At 44.4% G+C, this 18,628-nt stretch overlaps 1 pseudogene; it reads right to left on the bottom strand.

Moving 5' to 3' along the window:
- Positions 1-16,663: 16,663 nt before the first annotated feature.
- On the bottom strand, positions 16,664-16,783 carry LOC134949436 (5S ribosomal RNA; annotated as a pseudogene).
- Between the last annotated feature and the right edge of the window lie 1,845 nt (positions 16,784-18,628).

Raw genomic sequence — 18,628 nt, 5'->3', positions numbered from 1 at the left:
TTCTTCCAGAAAGAATTGGCTTCAGTTCCTGAAGTCCAGAAGTTTGTCAAGGGAGTATTGCATATACAACCCCCTTTTGTGCCTCCAGTGGCACTGTGGGATCTCAACGTAGTTCTGGGATTCCTCAAATCACATTGGTTTAAAACCGGTCAAATCTGTGGATTTGAAGCATCTCACATGAAAAGTGACCATGCTCTTGGCCCTGGCCTGGGCCAGGCGAGTGTCAAATTGGTGGGTTTTTTTCTCAAAAAAGCCCATATCTGTTTGTCCATTCGGACAGGGCAGAGCTGCGGACTCGTCCCCAGTTCTCTCCCTAAGGTGGTGTCAGTGTTTCACCTGAACCAGCTTATTGTGGTGCCTTGCGCCTACTGGGGACTTGGAGGACTCCAAGTTGCTGGATGTTGTCAGGGCCCTGAAAGTATAGGTTCCAGGACGGCTGGAGTCAGGAAAACTGACTTGCTGTTATCCTGTATGCACCCAACAAACTGGGTGCTCTTGCTTCTAAGCAGACTATTGCTAGTTGGATGTGTAATACAATTCAGCTTGCACATTCTGTGGCAGGCCTGCCACAGCCAAAATATGTAAATGCCCATTCCACAAGGAAGGTGGGCTCATCTTGGGCGGCTGCCCGAGGGGTCTCGGCTTTACAACTTTGCAGAGCGGCTATTTAGTCAGGGGCAAACACGTTTGTAAAATCCTACAAATTTGATACCCTGGCTAAGGAGGACCTGGAGTTCTCTCATTCGGTGCTGCAGAGTCATCCGCACTCTCCCGCCCGTTTGGGAGCTTTGGTATAATCCCCATGGTCCTTTCAGGAACCCCAGCATCCACTAGGACGATAGAGAAAATAAGAATTTACTTACCGATAATTCTATTTCTCGGAGTCCGTAGTGGATGCTGGGCGCCCATCCCAAGTGCGGATTATCTGCATTACTTGTACATAGTTACAAAAATCGGGTTATTATTGTTGTGAGCCATCTTTTCAGAGGCTCCGCTGTTATCATACTGTTAACTGGGTTCAGATCACAGGTTGTACAGTGTGATTGGTGTGGCTGGTATGAGTCTTACCCGGGATTCAAAATCCTTCCTTATTGTGTACGCTCGTCCGGGCACAGTATCCTAACTGAGGCTTGGAGGAGGGTCATAGGGGGAGGAGCCAGTGCACACCACCTGATCCTAAAGCTTTACTTTTTGTGCCCTGTCTCCTGCGGAGCCGCTATTCCCCATGGTCCTTTCAGGAACCCCAGCATCCACTACGGACTCCGAGAAATAGAATTATCGGTAAGTAAATTCTTATTTTATGCATGCTAGTACCTTGTTTGCCTTTTTTGCTGCTATCCTACATTGAGTGCTGCTGCTAAGTTTGTTATCTATGTGAACAACTAAGTCTTTTTCCAGTACAGAGTCCCCTAACACCACCCCATTTGGTATGTAGGTGTTATTTTTGTTCTTGCTACCAAAGTGCATTACCTTGCATTTGTTTGTATTGAAACTAATTCTCCATTTTGCTGCCCGTGACTCCAGTTTGAATAAATCGTTCTGGAGAGACTCAGCATCTCCCTCCGAATTTATAACCTTACATAGTTTTTTATTGTCTGCAAAAATTGACACCATACTCTCTAGACCTGCTGCTAGATCGTTAATGAAAATGTTGAACAAAAGTGGTCCAAGTACAGACCCTAGTGGCACACCACTTAGTACTTCAGTCCAATTTGAGAAAGTTCCATTTACCACAACGCGCTGCTCCCTATTATCTAACTAGTTTCTAACCCAAGTGCATATTGTGCTCCCTAGCCCCAGTTTTTGTAACTTATAGATACGTCTCATGTGTGTCGAAAGCCTTAACAAAGTCTAAAAAGATTACATCCACCACCTTACTCTGATCAAGGTTCACACTAACTGTTTCATAAAAGCCTAGTAAGTTTGTCTGACATGATCTATCCTTCACAAATCCATTTTGGTTCCTAATAATAATCTTTTTGGCTTCAAGGATCTCCTGTACCCTATCCCTTAGAATTAGAGATGTGCCGCGGACACTTTTCATGTTTTGTGTTTTGGTTCTGGTTCCATACTCGTGTTTTGGATCTGGATTGGTTTTGCCAGAACCACCATTTCGGGTTTTGGTTTTGGATCTGGATGATTTTTGAAAAAAACATAAAAACAGCTAAAATCACAGAATATGGGGGTAATGGGTGCAATGAGGTAGCTGTATGACTAAGCTAAGCGACACAAGTGTTCGGCACAAACACCTGGTCCATCTAGGTTTGGCACTGCAGTCCCACTGCACTAATGGTGGATACTGGATGCACATCTAACACCAACATAGCTGTCAAGGCCTCAGTTATCCGCTTTGCAAGCGGATGACTGTTGTCATATTTCATCTTCCTCGCAAAGGACTATTGGACAGTCATTTGCTTAGTTGAAGTAGTACAAATGGTCTTCTGACTTCCCCTCTGGGATGACGATCGACTTCCAGCAGCAACAACAACAGCAGCGACAGCAGCAGCATTAGGAGGAAGTGGTTCTTGATCTTTCCCTATTTTATCCTCCAAATTTTTGTTCTCCATTATTTTTCTGGAGTTATATAACAAAATGCAGCAAATGAGAGCATACCTCTACACTGCACAGGGCAAACCCTGTAAAAAAACATTTGGATTAAATATTAATAACCCCTTTATTTGGAGTAAATAATATACAGCACAGCAGAGCCGGCCCTAGCCAATATGATGCCCTAGGCAAGATTTTGGCTGGTGCCCCCTAGCACCACCGCTAGTTCCGCCTCTGACCCTGCACCCCTTTCCCAGCACCATCACCCCCCACCCATAGCAGTCCCTTTTTTGTTTTCCTACCCCCTGTAATTTAAATAAGAACAGTGTGCACATTCGGCACACAGTCCAAAAAGGTATGTGTTTTTGCTGGCAAGGGGCATGGCCACACAATAGTACCCCTAATTCAAATTATGCCTCACAGTATTGCAACTTTATTCATAATTTATCATACGATAGTGTCCCTTATTCACATTACATCACACAGTAGTACCAATTTACCTTATATACATTACTTCTCACAGTAGTGCCCTTCATTCACATAACATCATACTGAATTGCTCCTTATTCACATTACACCACACCATATTGCTTTTTATTCTCATTATACCACACCATATTGCTCTTTATTCACATTAGACCACACAGTAGTACCCTTTCTATACGTTATGCCACACAGTAGAGCACCTTATACACATAATGCCACACATTGGTAATGCATTTATACACATAATACCACACAGTAATGCCCCTTACACATATGACACACATTATTAATGTCCTTATAAACATAGTGCGCCTTACACATTATGCCAACCCTTATTAATGCCCTTATACACATAATTTTCCTTATACATATGCCGCACATTGTTAATGCCCTTATACACATAATGACACACATAATGTCCCTTACACATATGCCGCACATTATTAGTGCCCTTATACCCATAATGACACACATAGTGCCCCTTACACATACAGTATGTTACACATTATTAATGCCCTTATACAAATAATGACACACATAGTTCCTGGCGTGAGTCAACTGGCAGCTCTGCTAACGTCGAGTGCTTATTTTTTTATGAAAATGCATCTTATTTGCATTGCTATGTGGCAAGGATGCACAAGCAGCTTCAGCTGATTAAAATGATATGCAGTATGCCTATATATTGTGTGCGACTGTGGCTGTATCTGCATACAAAATGCAGCACACAGAATATAGGCATGCCGCATATCATTTTAATCAGCAGAAGCTGCTTGTGCCCCTAGGTATACCAGATGCCCTAGGCAATTGCATAGTTTGCCTATACCTAAGGCCGGCTATGCAGCACAGGACAGCACCACTGAACTTATAGGGCAGCACCACTGGACTGGACTTTTACGCCAGTACAACTGGATTTATATGGCAGTACCACTGGACATATAAGGCAGTATCACTGGATTCATACAGCAGTACCACTGGACTGGATTTATATGCCAGCACCACTGGATTTATATGGCAGTACCACTGGATTTATACGGCAGTACCACTGGACTGGATTTATACGCCAGTACCACTGGATTTATAAGACAGTACCACTGTACATATACGGCAGTATCACTGGATTTATATGGCAGTACCACTGGACATATACGGCAGTATCACTAGAATTATATTGTAGTACCACTGGACATATACGGCAGTATCACTGGATTTATTCTGCAGTACCACTTGACATATATGGCAGTATCACTGGACTTATACAGCAGTATCACTGGACTGGATTTATACGCCAGTACCACTGGATTTATACGGCAGTATCACTGAATTTATATGGCAGTATCACTGGACATATATGGCAGTATCACTGGACATATACGGCAGTACCACTAGACTTATACAGCAGCACAGGGACACCACCACTGGACTGATGCAGGACAACATAGCACCACTGGACTGGACTTATACAGCAGCACTGGACTATGGCAGCAGAGGACACCACCACTGTGACTGGACTGATGCAGCACAAGACACTACCACTGTACTGATGCAGGACAACACATCACCACTGCACTGATATTTTACAGCTACACTGCACATATGGCAGCAGAGGACACCATTACTGTGATTGGACTGATGCAGCATAAGACACTACACTGGAATTAGCAGCACAAGACAGCACTGGAATCACCACCCCACTTTTCCTCCCGCACAGACACCGAGGACGGAGACATGTCCTCTCGCTACACTCTCCAATGCCGGAGTGAAAATGGCGGTGACGCATGTCTCCTTATATGGAATCCAAAACCCGCGAGAATCCGACAGCGGGATGATGACGTTTTGCCTCATTCTGGTTTCCGAGTCTGGCGGGAGGTCCGGTAGGGTTCGGTTCACAGGGAACCGAACTCGCTCATCTCTACTTAGAATGCTTTCCAACACTTTTCCCACTATAGATGTGAGACTAACTGGTCTATGATTGCCTGGTTCAGCTTTACTTTCCTTTTTGAAGATCGGCACTATTTCCGCTATACGCTAGTCTTTGGGAACCATGCATGATGAAAGTGAATCACTGAAGATTAAATATAGAGGTCTTGCTAATTCGGAGTGTAGCTCCATGAGAACCCTTGGGTGAATACCGTCTGGACCAGGTGACTTGTTAATCTTAATTTTTTGCAATCAGTCACAGACTTCCTCCTCACTTAAATAAGCAGTTAGCAGTGGGACATTATCCTTAATGAGGTTGGGTGTTCATGCATCTGGTACTCTATTGTAAATACGGATGAGAAAAACTAATTTAATTTATCCGCTATGTCGTTATAATTTTTTTATTAAGACTCCCAGTTTGTCCTTTAAAGGGCCTATACTCTCCTTCTTTAATCTTTTGTTGTTGATATATTTTAAAAATAATAATAGGGGTTTGATTTACTTTCCTTTGCTATTAGCTTTTCCGTTTCTACTTTAGCCGCTCTTATTTCTTTTTTGCATATTTTGTTGCAACCTTATAGTACTGAAATTACTCCGCCTTCCCGTCTGATTTGTATTTTTTGACTGCTCGCCTTTTTTTGCCCATAACTTCTGTGATATTTTTGTTAAGCCACATTGGTTTGGAGTTTTTAGTCCTTTGTTTGCTGCCCATGGGAATAAATTTACGAGTAATCTCATCGAGCAGCGATTTTAAACCTCCCATTTCTCTGTAGTGTTTTACCCTTTAAACAAAAATTCCCATTCAGTGTCCCTTAAAACTTTCCTCATCATGTCAAAGTTGGCTTTGCTAAAGTTCAGAGTCCTAGTTGAACCTATACAGGACTGCTTATGAAAATTGCTATTGAATGTGACCAGGGGCGGATTGGGAACAAAAAGTGGCCCTGGAAAAATTTGTACTAGTGGCCCCACATGGGCAGCACCAGAGGTGTAAGGTCTAGCCATGGGCCATGGCAGCAGCACACTCCCCCAAAAACTTTCCAGATAGTGGGTATGTCCAGCATCAAGGGGGAAGTTAAAAAGAAATAAAATTAAATATTATGAGCACATTATATGATACAACTTCAGAATTTAGGAAACTATATCATTCTTTAGAAAGATACATTTTCTTGCTTATTACACCAACCGCGTATCTCAATCACTATTCACTCAATCTTATATGTCAGCCAAGCAGGCAGAGCATACACTAGATCATCTGCAATCACAGGCTAAGTGGCAGTCATTTTCATATATGCAAATTATTTAGCATCTTATTCATTATGTCTATAAAAAGGACCACATGTCCTCAAACAAAACAGGCCCCACGGGTGCGTCGGCCCACCGGGAATCTTCCCTGTGAACCCTATGGCCAATCCGCCTCTGAATGTGACCATACTGTGGTCGCTGTTTACTATGGGCTCCCCTACTATGATATTTGATATCAAATCCCCATTGTTTGTCAACAACAGGTCTGAGATTGCATTGTGCCTAGTTGGTTCCTCGATTAGTTGAAGTAAGCAGTTATCATTTAGTGTGTTTAAAAACATATTACCCCTAGCAGTATCACATGAGTTGTTTGTCCAATTTATCTCCGGATAGTTGAAATCTCCCATCACTATTACGTCACCTACTCTCGCCGCTTTATCAATTTGCTTCAGCAATATTTCCTCGTCAGACACATTAATATCAGGGTTCTTGTAGCACAGCCCCAATAATATCTTTTTGTTTCCCCCACATGCAATTTCAAGTTCAACCCATAACGTCTCAACAGTGTTTACAGTTTCCTCATGAATATCTTCCCGTACATCAGGTTTTAAAAATGGCTTTACGTAAAGACATAACCCTCCACCTGTTTGTTTGATCTGTCTCTCCTGAACAGCATGTAACCCTCCATATTAACTGAGCAATCATGAGATTCATCCCACCTGGTTTCAGTAATGCCTATAATATCGTACTGTTTGCTTGCGGCAAGGACTATCAGTTCCCCCTTTTTACCTGTTAGGCTTCTAGCGTTTACATACATACAAGTAAGAGAAGTATTTCCCCTTGCTCAAATTACATAATTTTCTGTATGCAGTAACGATGACCCACAATCGTCACCAGTCAGTGTTTTGGCAATACCCTTGGTAACACCCTCATTAGTACCCATGTTAATGGCCATGGAGTCTGCTCTTTTCCTCCCCCCTTCTCCACCCCCAATTGGTTCACTACCACCATCCTTATTATTGTCACTTCATGACCCGTAGTTTCTAACTAAACCCTCCCCCCAGGCACCTAGTTTAAAAACGCCTCCAACCCTCTAACCATCCTTCTCCCCAGCACCGCAGCCCCCTCCTCATTCAGGTGCAATCCATCACGACAAAAAAGATGGCGCCGGACTGAGAAGTCCGCCCAGTGTTCCAGGAACACAAACCCCTCTTTCCTGCACCAATCTCTAAGCCACATATTCACCTCCCTAATCTCCCTCTGCCTCCCTGGGCTAGCGCGTGGCACGGGTAATATTTCGGAGAATTTTACCTTAGATGTCCTTGCCTTAAGTTTCTTGCCTAAGTCCCTATTGCCTTTCTTATGGACATCCCACCTTCCACAAACTTTGTCTTTGAGGCCAACATGCACCAAGACTACCGGGTCATTCCCAGCCCCTCCCAACCATCAATCTACCCGGTCCGCGATGTGCCGCACCCGATCACCCGGGAGACAAGAGACCGTATGGCGATCACGGTCCCGGTAGCAGATTGCCCTGTCTTCCTGATAATGGAATCCCCTACCACCACAATCTGACTAGGTACTCACTATCTTTTATCCCAACTGCGCCAGAGGGACCGCTCCTCTGGTTGCTAGAGGGTACAGTCTCCTCTGGCACCGTCATTTCCTCACTACCATCAACCAAATCCTCGTCAAATCGGGCAAATTAGTTGAGGTTTGGTAGTTCAGAGATGTCGAGCCTCCCCCTCTTTTGCTTCCTTCTCACTGTGACCCAGCTAGATGCCTGGTCATCCTCATCTACCGGTGACCCCTCCTGCAACTCCTCCACCATTATATCTAAGCCTTGCTCAAGATTGTGAATCTCCCTCAGCCGCGTAACGGTTTGCTCTAGATCAGATACCTGGGCTTCCAGGGCAACCACCTCACGCAGATTTAATCACACTGGGACGGTTGCTCCAGGTGAGCGTACATCTTGCATGACATGCACTGAGTGAGATCCCCAATCACAGCCCCACCCATATTATTTGTAAAGTCTAACTCCCTGTTACCTTCAGAAGAAAAAAAAAGAAAAAGAAAAACAATCTATGTAATGCAATACAGTAATATAGCCTAGCTGTGACGACAAACAATATACAACAGTAGGACTGTAATTGATAATACAAAATAATCAAGGACAAGGGGAGATAAAAAAGGACAGAGAGAACAGGAGAAAAAAGAAAATAAAAAAACCCACTCACTTATACAATAATGAAATTAGGCTTATACTTATCTATCCTTGTGCTCCCCCTAATCGTTTTCTTTTATGCAGCAGTAGTCCCCGACTCCTCCAGTGGCAGCAGCAACAACGGCAGCAGTCTTCGGCCCCCACCATCCGCTCCTCTGATGGCTGCAGCAGCAATCTCCGGCCCCCTTGTGCAGCTCCTACTGGCAGCAGCAGTAGGCTCTGACCCCACAGGCAGGCTGTGGCGGCAGCAATTTGTGGCTCGGGTGCAGCAGCGTTACCGGACAGTACCTAGTACACACACACACACACACACACAAAAACGCAACCCCTCACAAAAAAACAAAACAGGCAGCCAGAAACACACACTAAATCTCAGCTCCTCACACACACCAAATCTCAGCCCCTCACACACACACCAAATCTCAGCCCCTCACACACACCCAAAATCTCAGCCCCTCAGCCCCTCACACACACACAAAAACACACACACACAAAAACCACACACACACACACACACACACACACACACACACACAATCTCAGCCCCTCAGTCACACACACAAAAATCACATCCCCTCAGTCACACAAAGTTACAGCCCTTCACTCACACAAAAAGGCAGCCCCTCGCAAACTTACACAGACAGCGGCAGCTGTTACTCCTGCTGCGCGCTCTGCTCAGCTCTGGTCCCCTCACCGGTGCTCGCTCTGCCCCCTCCGGTACCCAGTACCTGATCCAGTCCAATCCGGTCCTCCTCACCGGCACCTCCGCACACCCCCTCTCAGCCGTCCGGCCTCACTCGCAGTGCGACCACTTCCGCTTCCTTCTGGATCCGCTTCCGCTAGGCTAGGGCAAATTAGTGCCCTAGCCCACAGTAGTAGCACTACTAGTACGCATAATGCCCACAGTAGTAGCACCCCTAATACACATTATGCCTACAGCAGTAGCGCCCCTTTTACAATGCCCACAGTAGTAGTGCCCCTTATGCAATGTTCACTGTAATGGTAGTGCCCACAGTGGTAGTGCCCCTTATGTACAGCCCATAGTAGTGGTGCCCCTTATGCAGTGCCCCCATTGTAGTGCCCATTATGTCCCCAGGATTGAAGCCCCTTATGAAGTGTCCCCTATTCCATGCCATCATTAGTAATACCCTTAGTGGTAATGCCCCTGTGTAGTATTGCCATCAGTAGTAATGCCCCTGTAGTAGTGCTGCATTTAGTAATGCTCCCAGTTGTTTAGCCCCCTGTAGTTTAGCACCAGTGGTAATGCCCCAGTGGTAATGCCCCCTGTAGTTATGCCCCCAGTGGTAATGCCCCCAGTAGTTTAGCCCCAGTGGTAATGCCCCCAGTGGTAATGCCCCCTATAGTTGTGCCCCTAGTGGAAATGCCCCCAGCAGTTTAGCCCCCCTGTAGTTTAGCAAGTAGTTTGCCCACCAGTAGTTTGCCCCCAGTAGTTAGCCCCCATGTAGTTTGCCCCCAGTAGTTAGCCCCCATGTAGTTTGCCCCCATGTAGTTTGCCCTCATGTAGTTTGCCCTCATGTTGTTAGCCCCCATGTAGTTAGCCCCCAGTAGTTAGCCCCCATGTAGTTTGCTCCTAGTAGATAGCCCCCAGTAGCACCGCTTACACTCACACATATAAAAAAAAATAAACACAATACTCCCCAAGACCCGCTCCTGCGTCCAACCGCTGCAGTCCTTCTGGCCTACGCTCCTTGGAACTATGGGAGAGATGTCATGATGTCTCTCCCATAGTGCACAGTGACAGAGGCGGAAGCCGGAGTTCAGTAGTGAGCTCCAGCTTACGGCTTCCGCTGTGGAGAGGGAGCCGGGCACCCGCTGGTAACACAATCTCAGTGGGCGCCTGGTATCACCCTGTGGCGCCGGGCACACATCAGGTTAGGTGAGCCAGGGGAGGCGGAACTGCGTTCCATCCCCAAATGGAGCTGAAAGAACGCTGTTCCGCCCAGTTCCGGCTCATTTTAACCCCTGAGAGGGGCCCTCCAGCTTCTGTGAGTCTACACATCTCAGCATGCCCTTCCACAGTTTTACTATCAGGGCACGCTAAAATTGTGGCAGGGCATGCTGCGCTGTATAGTTCAACAGCACCTGGAGGTCTGCTTTTTGGTTGTTCGCTAGCTGCATTCGTTCGCTGTGCAGCGATGAGGCTAAAAAATGGCACTTCTGCGCATGCGTATGCGGTGCCATGCGCACGCGCGACGTACTTTTACAACGAACGATGTCGTTTCACACAGGGTCTAGCGAGGCGTGGCTGGGCGAACGCAGGGTGTGTTTGTGACGTCAAATCCGGAACTGAATGGTCTGAAGTGATCGCAAGCGCTGAGTAGGTTTGAAGCTACTCTGAAACTGCACAAAATTATTTTGTAGCCGCTCTGCGATCCTTTCGTTCGCACTTCTGCTAAGCTAAAATACACTCCCAGTGGGAGGCGGCATAGCGTTTGCACGGCTCCTAAAAACTGCTAGCGAGCGATCAACTCGGAATGACCACCATAATTTTGAACATCTAATACTCCTAATAGGGGCAATAATTTAGGAAAAAACAATCTGCAGCTTGTTGGAATTGTGCTGCTTCTGAAAACTCAGACTCTATTACATAATCCCCTTGGTGTTATATTGAAGCAACTGTGCTGGGAACACAATAAGTTAAAAGCTTAGATATTGTATACATGGGCATATCTACTCCTTAGCCAAGATGGCACTTCCCATGGACACCCAGCGATTGGGGGGTACCACCTGGCAGTGCCACCTGTGGCCAGGGGTAGAATGACATAGTAGTTTTGTCTAAACAAATAGGACACCAACCAGCATCAGCTCATGATTAGTTTGCCCCTCCACTGCAAAAGACATCAATTGGATAGCTAACCTTCTGCCCACCCTATCTATGACACAGTCTGGGGGGTGGCAGAAGGTTAGCTAGCCAGTAGAAGTCTGTTGGCAGGGAAGGCTGAGGACTGGGCTGATCATGATACGACACTTGTCGGTGACCTGTCTGCTCCGTTGCTGCTCCCAGCTGGTTCCCCGTTTCCAAGTTGCTTTTGCATCACCTTTCAATTTTATGTTTCAATCACACTTGCCAACTTCTTCCTCTTTAATTCCCGGGATCACTTAACCGTCTCCTTCTCCCTCTCACATCCCAAAGCACCTTTAGTCACACACACACACACACACACACACACACACACCTTTATTTAAGGCACACATTTAAAAATACTCTCATGCTTCCCCTACAGGAACATATCGTTTTGTGAGTAAGGTGTCTGACTGCAATATGGAAGCTTGTGGGTTTAAATCATAGATTTGAAATGTGTGTTTTAACTAAAGGTGGCTGTGACTGAAGGTCCTGTGTATGACTGCTAAGATATGTGTGATTTAAAATGAAGGCTTATGTAACTAAATGATAAAGAGCTCTCAAATTAGGTGCATAAATGACGGGATAAGAGGTAAGAGGCAATGTCCAGCACTCGAGATGCTGTGGATTTAATCATCTCAGCATGTCTTTCCACAGTTATAGCTTGCCTTAACAGCAAATCTGTGGTATGGAATGATGGGATGTAAAGTTTCACAGTAGCTGGAGTGCTGAACGTTGCCTACCCGATATACAGTGTACATATACATACCTATTTAGTATGCATATGTATAGATAGAAGGGATATGTATGAGGTGTTCATACACATGCCTTACATAGGATGCATATGTATACATTTACAAAGCATATATACCAATACATAAAATACATACATAGTACAATATACATATATACACAAAGCATACATACCTATAGATAGAATATATACTGTGTGTGTATGTATATATATATATATATATACACATACACACACGGTACATAGTATGTGTATATATATATATATATATATATATATATATATATAGTACAGTATACATACACACATGCAGTCAGGTCCATAACTATTGGGACATTGTAATTCCTACACCGTTCACCTGATTTGGATGTAAATACCCTCAAATTAAAGCGGAAAGTCTGCTGTTAAAGCACATCTTGTTTGTTTCATATCAAATCCATTGTGGTGGTGTATAGAGGCCAAAATATGAGAATTGTGTCAATGTCCCAATATTTATGGACCTGACTTTATATATATATATATATATATATATATATATAAAATAGATAAAACATTAAAGTGCTGTAAGGCTGGAAGTTCGCTTCTGCCTTCTCGTGCTGTCACTTCCTGGTCCTGATCACGAATGGAACATAGACACAACCCTCACTCTTTTACATACAGTGGTTAAAGTGAAAATTTTGAAGTGGGGGTATGAAAAAGTGAAGGGTGTAATTATGTGCGTGCCTAAGGCGCATGCACCCTGGAAAAAAGGGCGTGTTCTTAAGTGTACTGTACCACACCGTATACACATTATGCTCCACGATAGTAGGACCCCTTATACTATCTAGTACTGGTGCCCTTTTCACATTACGCCACACGAAATGAGCCAAAATTCACATTACGCCATACGGAATGAGACAAAATTCACATTACACCACACAGAATGAGCCAAAATTCACATTACGCCAAACGGAATGAGCCAAAATTCACATTACGCCATATGGAATGAGCCAATATTCACATTACGCCACACGGAATGAGGCAAAATTCACACAACGCCACACGGAATGAGCCAAAATTCACATTACTCCACGCAAAATGAGCCAAAATTCACAGTACGCCAAACGGAATGAGCCAAAATCCACATTATGCCACACAGAATGGGCCAAAATTCACATTACACCACATGGAATGAGCCAAAATACAGGGACAGGGAGAGTGACAGCAGGGATAGGGAGACTGACAGCAGGGACATAGGTACAGGTAGAGTGACAGCAGTGACATAGGGACAGGGAGAGTTACAGCAGGGAGAGTGACAAAGAGAGGGACAGGAAGGACATACAGTAGGGAGCAGGTTAAGATTACCTAATGGGCAGCAGCGCGGAGGAGGCTGTGGTCGGCGGTACAGAGGAGGCGGCTGTGAACAGCTGCAGTAGCAGTGTGGAGGAGGCTGTGGTCATCGTTGGTGGTACGGAAGAGGCGGCTGTTGGCAGCTGCAGTGGCGGTGTGGAGGAGGTGGCGGTGGCACGGAGGAGGCGGCTGTGGGCAGCGGCGACGGCTACAGTACTGTGTCCTTAAGTACGGCAGCTACGGCTCTGATTGTGAACCCCCACCCCCTTCCTGCGTCCAGTCCGTCTATCATTTCTAAATCTGATGTGCAACGGCAGCCAATCGTCATTGGCTGCCAGTTCAAGAACTCCAAGCTCACTCTCACTTTCTCTCCCCTGCTCTGACACTCTCTCTCTCCCTATCTCTCTCTGACACTGTCTCTTTGTCCCTGACGCTACAACTCTCTCTGACACTTTCTTTCTTTCTTTCTTTCTTTCTTTCTTTCTTTCTTTCTTTCTTTCTTTCTTTCTTTCTTTCTTTCTTTCTTTCTCCCTGACACACACTCTCTCTCTCTCTTTCTCTCTGCCTGATGCTCCCTCTCTTTCCCTCTCTGTCTCTCCCTAATACACTCTCTCTCTGTTGTTCTCCTATCTTTTTCTCCCTCCCTAACACTCTCTCCCACTCACTCCACGTCCTCTCTCTTGCTCCCCCTTCTCTCTCCGACATTGTCTCTTTCTCTCTCCCCCTGGTATTGTCTCTCACTCCTTCTCCTCCTTACACTGTATTTCTCTCTCGCATTAACTATTTCCCTCTCTCTCTCTCTCTCTCTCTGACACTCTGTCTCCCTCCCTCACTCTCCCTGCCACCGTGATTTGATCTCTCTTTCTCTCTGACACTGTATCTCAGTCTCTCTCCCTGACAGTTTCTGTCTCCCTGACACTTTCTCTCTCTCCCTGACACTCTCTGTGCCTGTCTCCCCCTCTCTTTTTTGTTGTCTCTCTCTCCTTGACACCCTTTATCTCTCCCTCTCTGACTCTCACTGACTCTCTCACGCTCTCATTCCTCTCTCTTTATCTTTCCCTCCCTGGCACACTCTCTCACTCCCGCTCGCTCCCCTTCCTCTCGCTCTTACTACTCCCATCTCTCACTCACACCCCCTCTCTCTCCCTGATGCCCTGTCTCTCCGCTCTCACCCCTTTCTTTTTGTTGGTCTTTCTGACCGTGATTTGGTTTCCACAGAATCCCTCATTTTCCACTTCTTAGTTAGAGTTTGAACACTGCTGATTGGCATTCTCAATTGCTTGGATATCTTTTTATATCTCTTTCCTGTTTTATACAGTTCAATTACCTTTTCTCGCAGATCCTTTGACAATTCTTTTGCTTTCCCCATGACTCAGAATCCAGACACCTCAGTGCAGCACTGGATGAAAGATGCAAGGGTCTTTCAGGAGTCCAGAAACTCACTGACCTTTTATACACACACACTGATTACAAGCAAACAGATCACAGGTGAGGATGGTTACCTTTAGCAGCCATTCAAACCCGTTTGTGTCAACTTGTGTGTATGTTATCAGGTCACAAATTCTGCTAGGGTATGTAAACTTATGAGCACAACTGTATATATATATATATATATATATATATATATGTTGTGGTGAGACAGGGTTAGTTTCACCAGGGAATGCAGAATTTCCCTGGTCATAACTGCCCTGTAGAGGGTTAAAGAAAAGCCATCCAGCCTCAGAGAAAGTGCTTTGCAGCCAGGTAAAAGAGCTTGACTCAGTGCAAAGCCCAGATAAGGGCTCTGAGGTGTGATTGAGGGAGAGAGGGGTGGGCTCTCAACCACATGGCTCTGGTCCAGGTTTTCGGACCTTCCCAGCCACAGCTGGGAATTGGTCTAATTGCACTGGCAGAGATTTAAACCCTGCTAAGTGTACTGATCAAACACTGGTGCCGATAAGCAGCCAGCGAGCAGGGAACGTTTCCCCTAGTGCTAGGGACTTGGACCATCAGTGCCCAGAGGCACTGAGAGGCCGTGCATACGGTCTGCGGATTGGAAAATATATTTTTGTTTGGTGTGAAGCCTGTTTGCTGCCTTATCACCCATAAAGATTGATGGAAATGGCACTACTACAGAATAAAAAATATACTGTATGAGCCTATCTGTCCATTAAGAGGGGAGGACAGATAAACTCATTTTTTATTCTTGTACGTGTGTTTTTTCTACCATTTTTATGTCACTGCTTGATTATATGTCTAGTGTATAACTTTTTATTATTCCTGGCTGTGGATTATTATTATGGGACTTCTATGTTAGTAAGCAAACTGAGTCATATATAACCGTTATAACTGTTAGGAACTCTAGTGCTATTCATGTGAGACCCCTAGAGCTGATAAGAGGTCTTCTGCCAATAACAATGGTAAAGAAAAACATGTACTGGCGCTAGTTATTGTCTCTCCAATGTTAATAAACAAACGTGGATGAGTAAAAGGTATATATAATTTTATTTAATAAAAAACATATGTACCATGATGCTTATTTTAAAAAACATGCAAATTGGGCATAATGAAACTGAGAGATGAATTAAAATGTAGCTGCTGGTTAGTGTCCACATGGGATCCCGGACTGAAAAGGTAAAGTTCCCTGGGAAATAATGATGTTAAATACAGCTGGTGTTACCCATGGCAATGGAGTCTCCAAATGCTTGAGAATTAACAGCAGGCAAGCTGTGATGATTAGGCAAATAGCTGAGTCCCTCCAATCAATGCTGTAAGATGGTGCAGTCCCACAGGAAAATTCCAATAGCAAGGAATAAATTCAAAAGTCCATATCTGAATCCTCATGTAGTGGAGCAAATAAAGTGATAGCAGCTTAACAGCTTAACAGTCTCCTAGTGTTCCCTTAGTACACGACACGTACACTGGTACTTAAGTTGCTGCCTGGGCTTAAACCTCTAGCAGTATGGACTCACATGAGAGACTAGAGACTATGAAACACAAACTGGGGTTCACACACTGAAGCACGAAGGGAAACGTCAGTTCTGGGTTAGGATTTCAGCCAGAATACGGTACTGAATAGATTACTTGAAGACTACAGGATGGTATGCGAACAGAGTGCTGGCTGAGAGCAGATACACTGGAGAGGTAGACACACTAGGACTGAAAGTGGACACAGGCAGGGCAAGGACTTGGACACAAATTGGCAGTAAATCTGGCAGAGTTTCCACAGGGATTTAAATCAAAGGTCAAACCATGCTGGTTCAAATACTGTTTTTGTAGTAGTATTTACTACTGTTGGTATATATCGGTGACAGGTGGTAGTAAGTTGCAGTACCTGGGTATTCCTGGGTAGTCTCCCATCCAAGTACTAACCCGACCCTCCACTGCTTAGCTTCCAAGATCAGATGAGTTTGGGCATCTCTAGTGAGGTATTGCCGCAAGAGACTACCTTTGCTCCTGATTCATACGGGTGGCAGCCGTGATCAACTATAAATGGAAGTATAGCAGGTATACCTCACAGAACGGATATCACAACAGAATTTCTCACGGAACGGATATCACAATAGAATTTTTAACAGAACAGATATCACAGCAGAATTTTTCACAAAATTGTAAATCATATAATCTTCATTGTGAATATGGTAAGTCTGTAAGTGTTGATGACAGATGGCGGTAATGTGTCACAAGTTGTGAATGTGCTAAGAGTATTCAGGAAAGTTCCTGTATGTCTCAATGGTGTCTCACTTCTGCTTTTTTTCCATCTTGCCACAATGTATAGGATGGAGAATGAGAGAGTGAGGCAACGACAACAGGTTGAAAAAAGGCAAGTAGAGCTGTCAAGTATGCAGCAACCGTCACCGCTAGTTCTGTTGCTATTGCATTGCAGGAATCAAGTGGTGTGAGTTATACAGCATACAGCACGCTCTTATATAATTGCAAGTGTGTTCATATATAGCACTGATGTATGCCAGGATGTTTGCGTGATAAAGGATATAATGCATGTATGGGATGTCCACAATGCCTTAGAAACATAGAAACATAGAATTTGACGGCAGATAAGAACCACTTGGCCCATCTAGTCTGCCCCTTTTTTATCCTTTAGGTAATCTCAACCCTTTTTGAAACGTAATTATTTGTAAGGATGTTCATATGCTTATCCCAAGCATGTTTAAATTGCTCTAAAGTCTTAGCCTCTACCACCTCTGATGGGTGGCTATTCCACTTATCCACTACCCTTTCTGTGAAGTAATTTTTCCTTACATTTCCCCTGAACCTGCCTCCCTCCAGTTTCAGTGTATGTCCTCGAGTTCTAATACTTCTCTTCCTTTGAAGAATGTTTCCCTCCTGAACTTTGTTAAGATCCTTGGTATATTTGAAAGTTTCTATCATGTCCCCCCTTTCCCTTCTCTCCTCCATACTATACATGTTAAGATCTTTTAGCCTTTCCGGGTAGGTTTTGTGTTGTAGGCCATGCACCATTTTAGTTGCCCTTCTTTGTACACTCTCTAATGTATTTATATCCTTCTGGAGATATGGTCTCCAGAACTGGACACAATATTCCAGATGGGGCCGTACCAATGACCTATACAGTGGCATTATCACTTCTCTTTTCCTGCTACCGATTCCTCTCCCTATGCAACCAAGCATCTGATTTGCCTTTCTCATTGCTTTGTTGCATTGCTTTCCTGCTTTTAAGTCACTTGAAAGTGTAAGATATTCCACAACTCTTTCTTTTAATAGTTTTTCCATTAAAAGAAAGAGTTGTGGAATATCTTAAATAACACAATTTACAGGATCCAAAACAGCATGGATTTACTGGTGGGAGATCATGCCAAACAAAACTTATTGACTTTTTTGACTCTGTGACGAAAATAATAGCTCAAAGGGGAGCTGTAGATGTAGCATATCTAGACTTTAGTAAGGCATTTGACACATCGCAGACTGCTAAATAAACTTGAAAGCCTTCACAGTGTATAGTGCTTGATCTGAGAAATGTATATATTATGATACAACCAAAATGATATATCAAGGACAATTCTCATTGTTATCACACACAGATAGTGTGTAGTTGATCTCCTTGTCTATGAAATGACAGAGGACACACACAAAAACTATATGCTGCTGATATATCTCAGGTATATAGTATCAGAGTTAAGCTATATATCTGCTGCGCTGTACATGCTAAATATTACTCCCGCATGGAGGTAGTATATAGTAGGTTCCCCTTGTCTGTAAAAGTATAAACATTTGTCTCTTTCAATAGAATATGGTATGTGATGAGAGAAAC

The sequence above is a fragment of the Pseudophryne corroboree genome, chromosome 1 (genome assembly GCF_028390025.1).
Source record: "Pseudophryne corroboree isolate aPseCor3 chromosome 1, aPseCor3.hap2, whole genome shotgun sequence".
Lineage (NCBI taxonomy): Eukaryota > Metazoa > Chordata > Amphibia > Anura > Myobatrachidae > Pseudophryne > Pseudophryne corroboree.
This window is presented reverse-complemented; position numbering and strand designations above follow the sequence as displayed.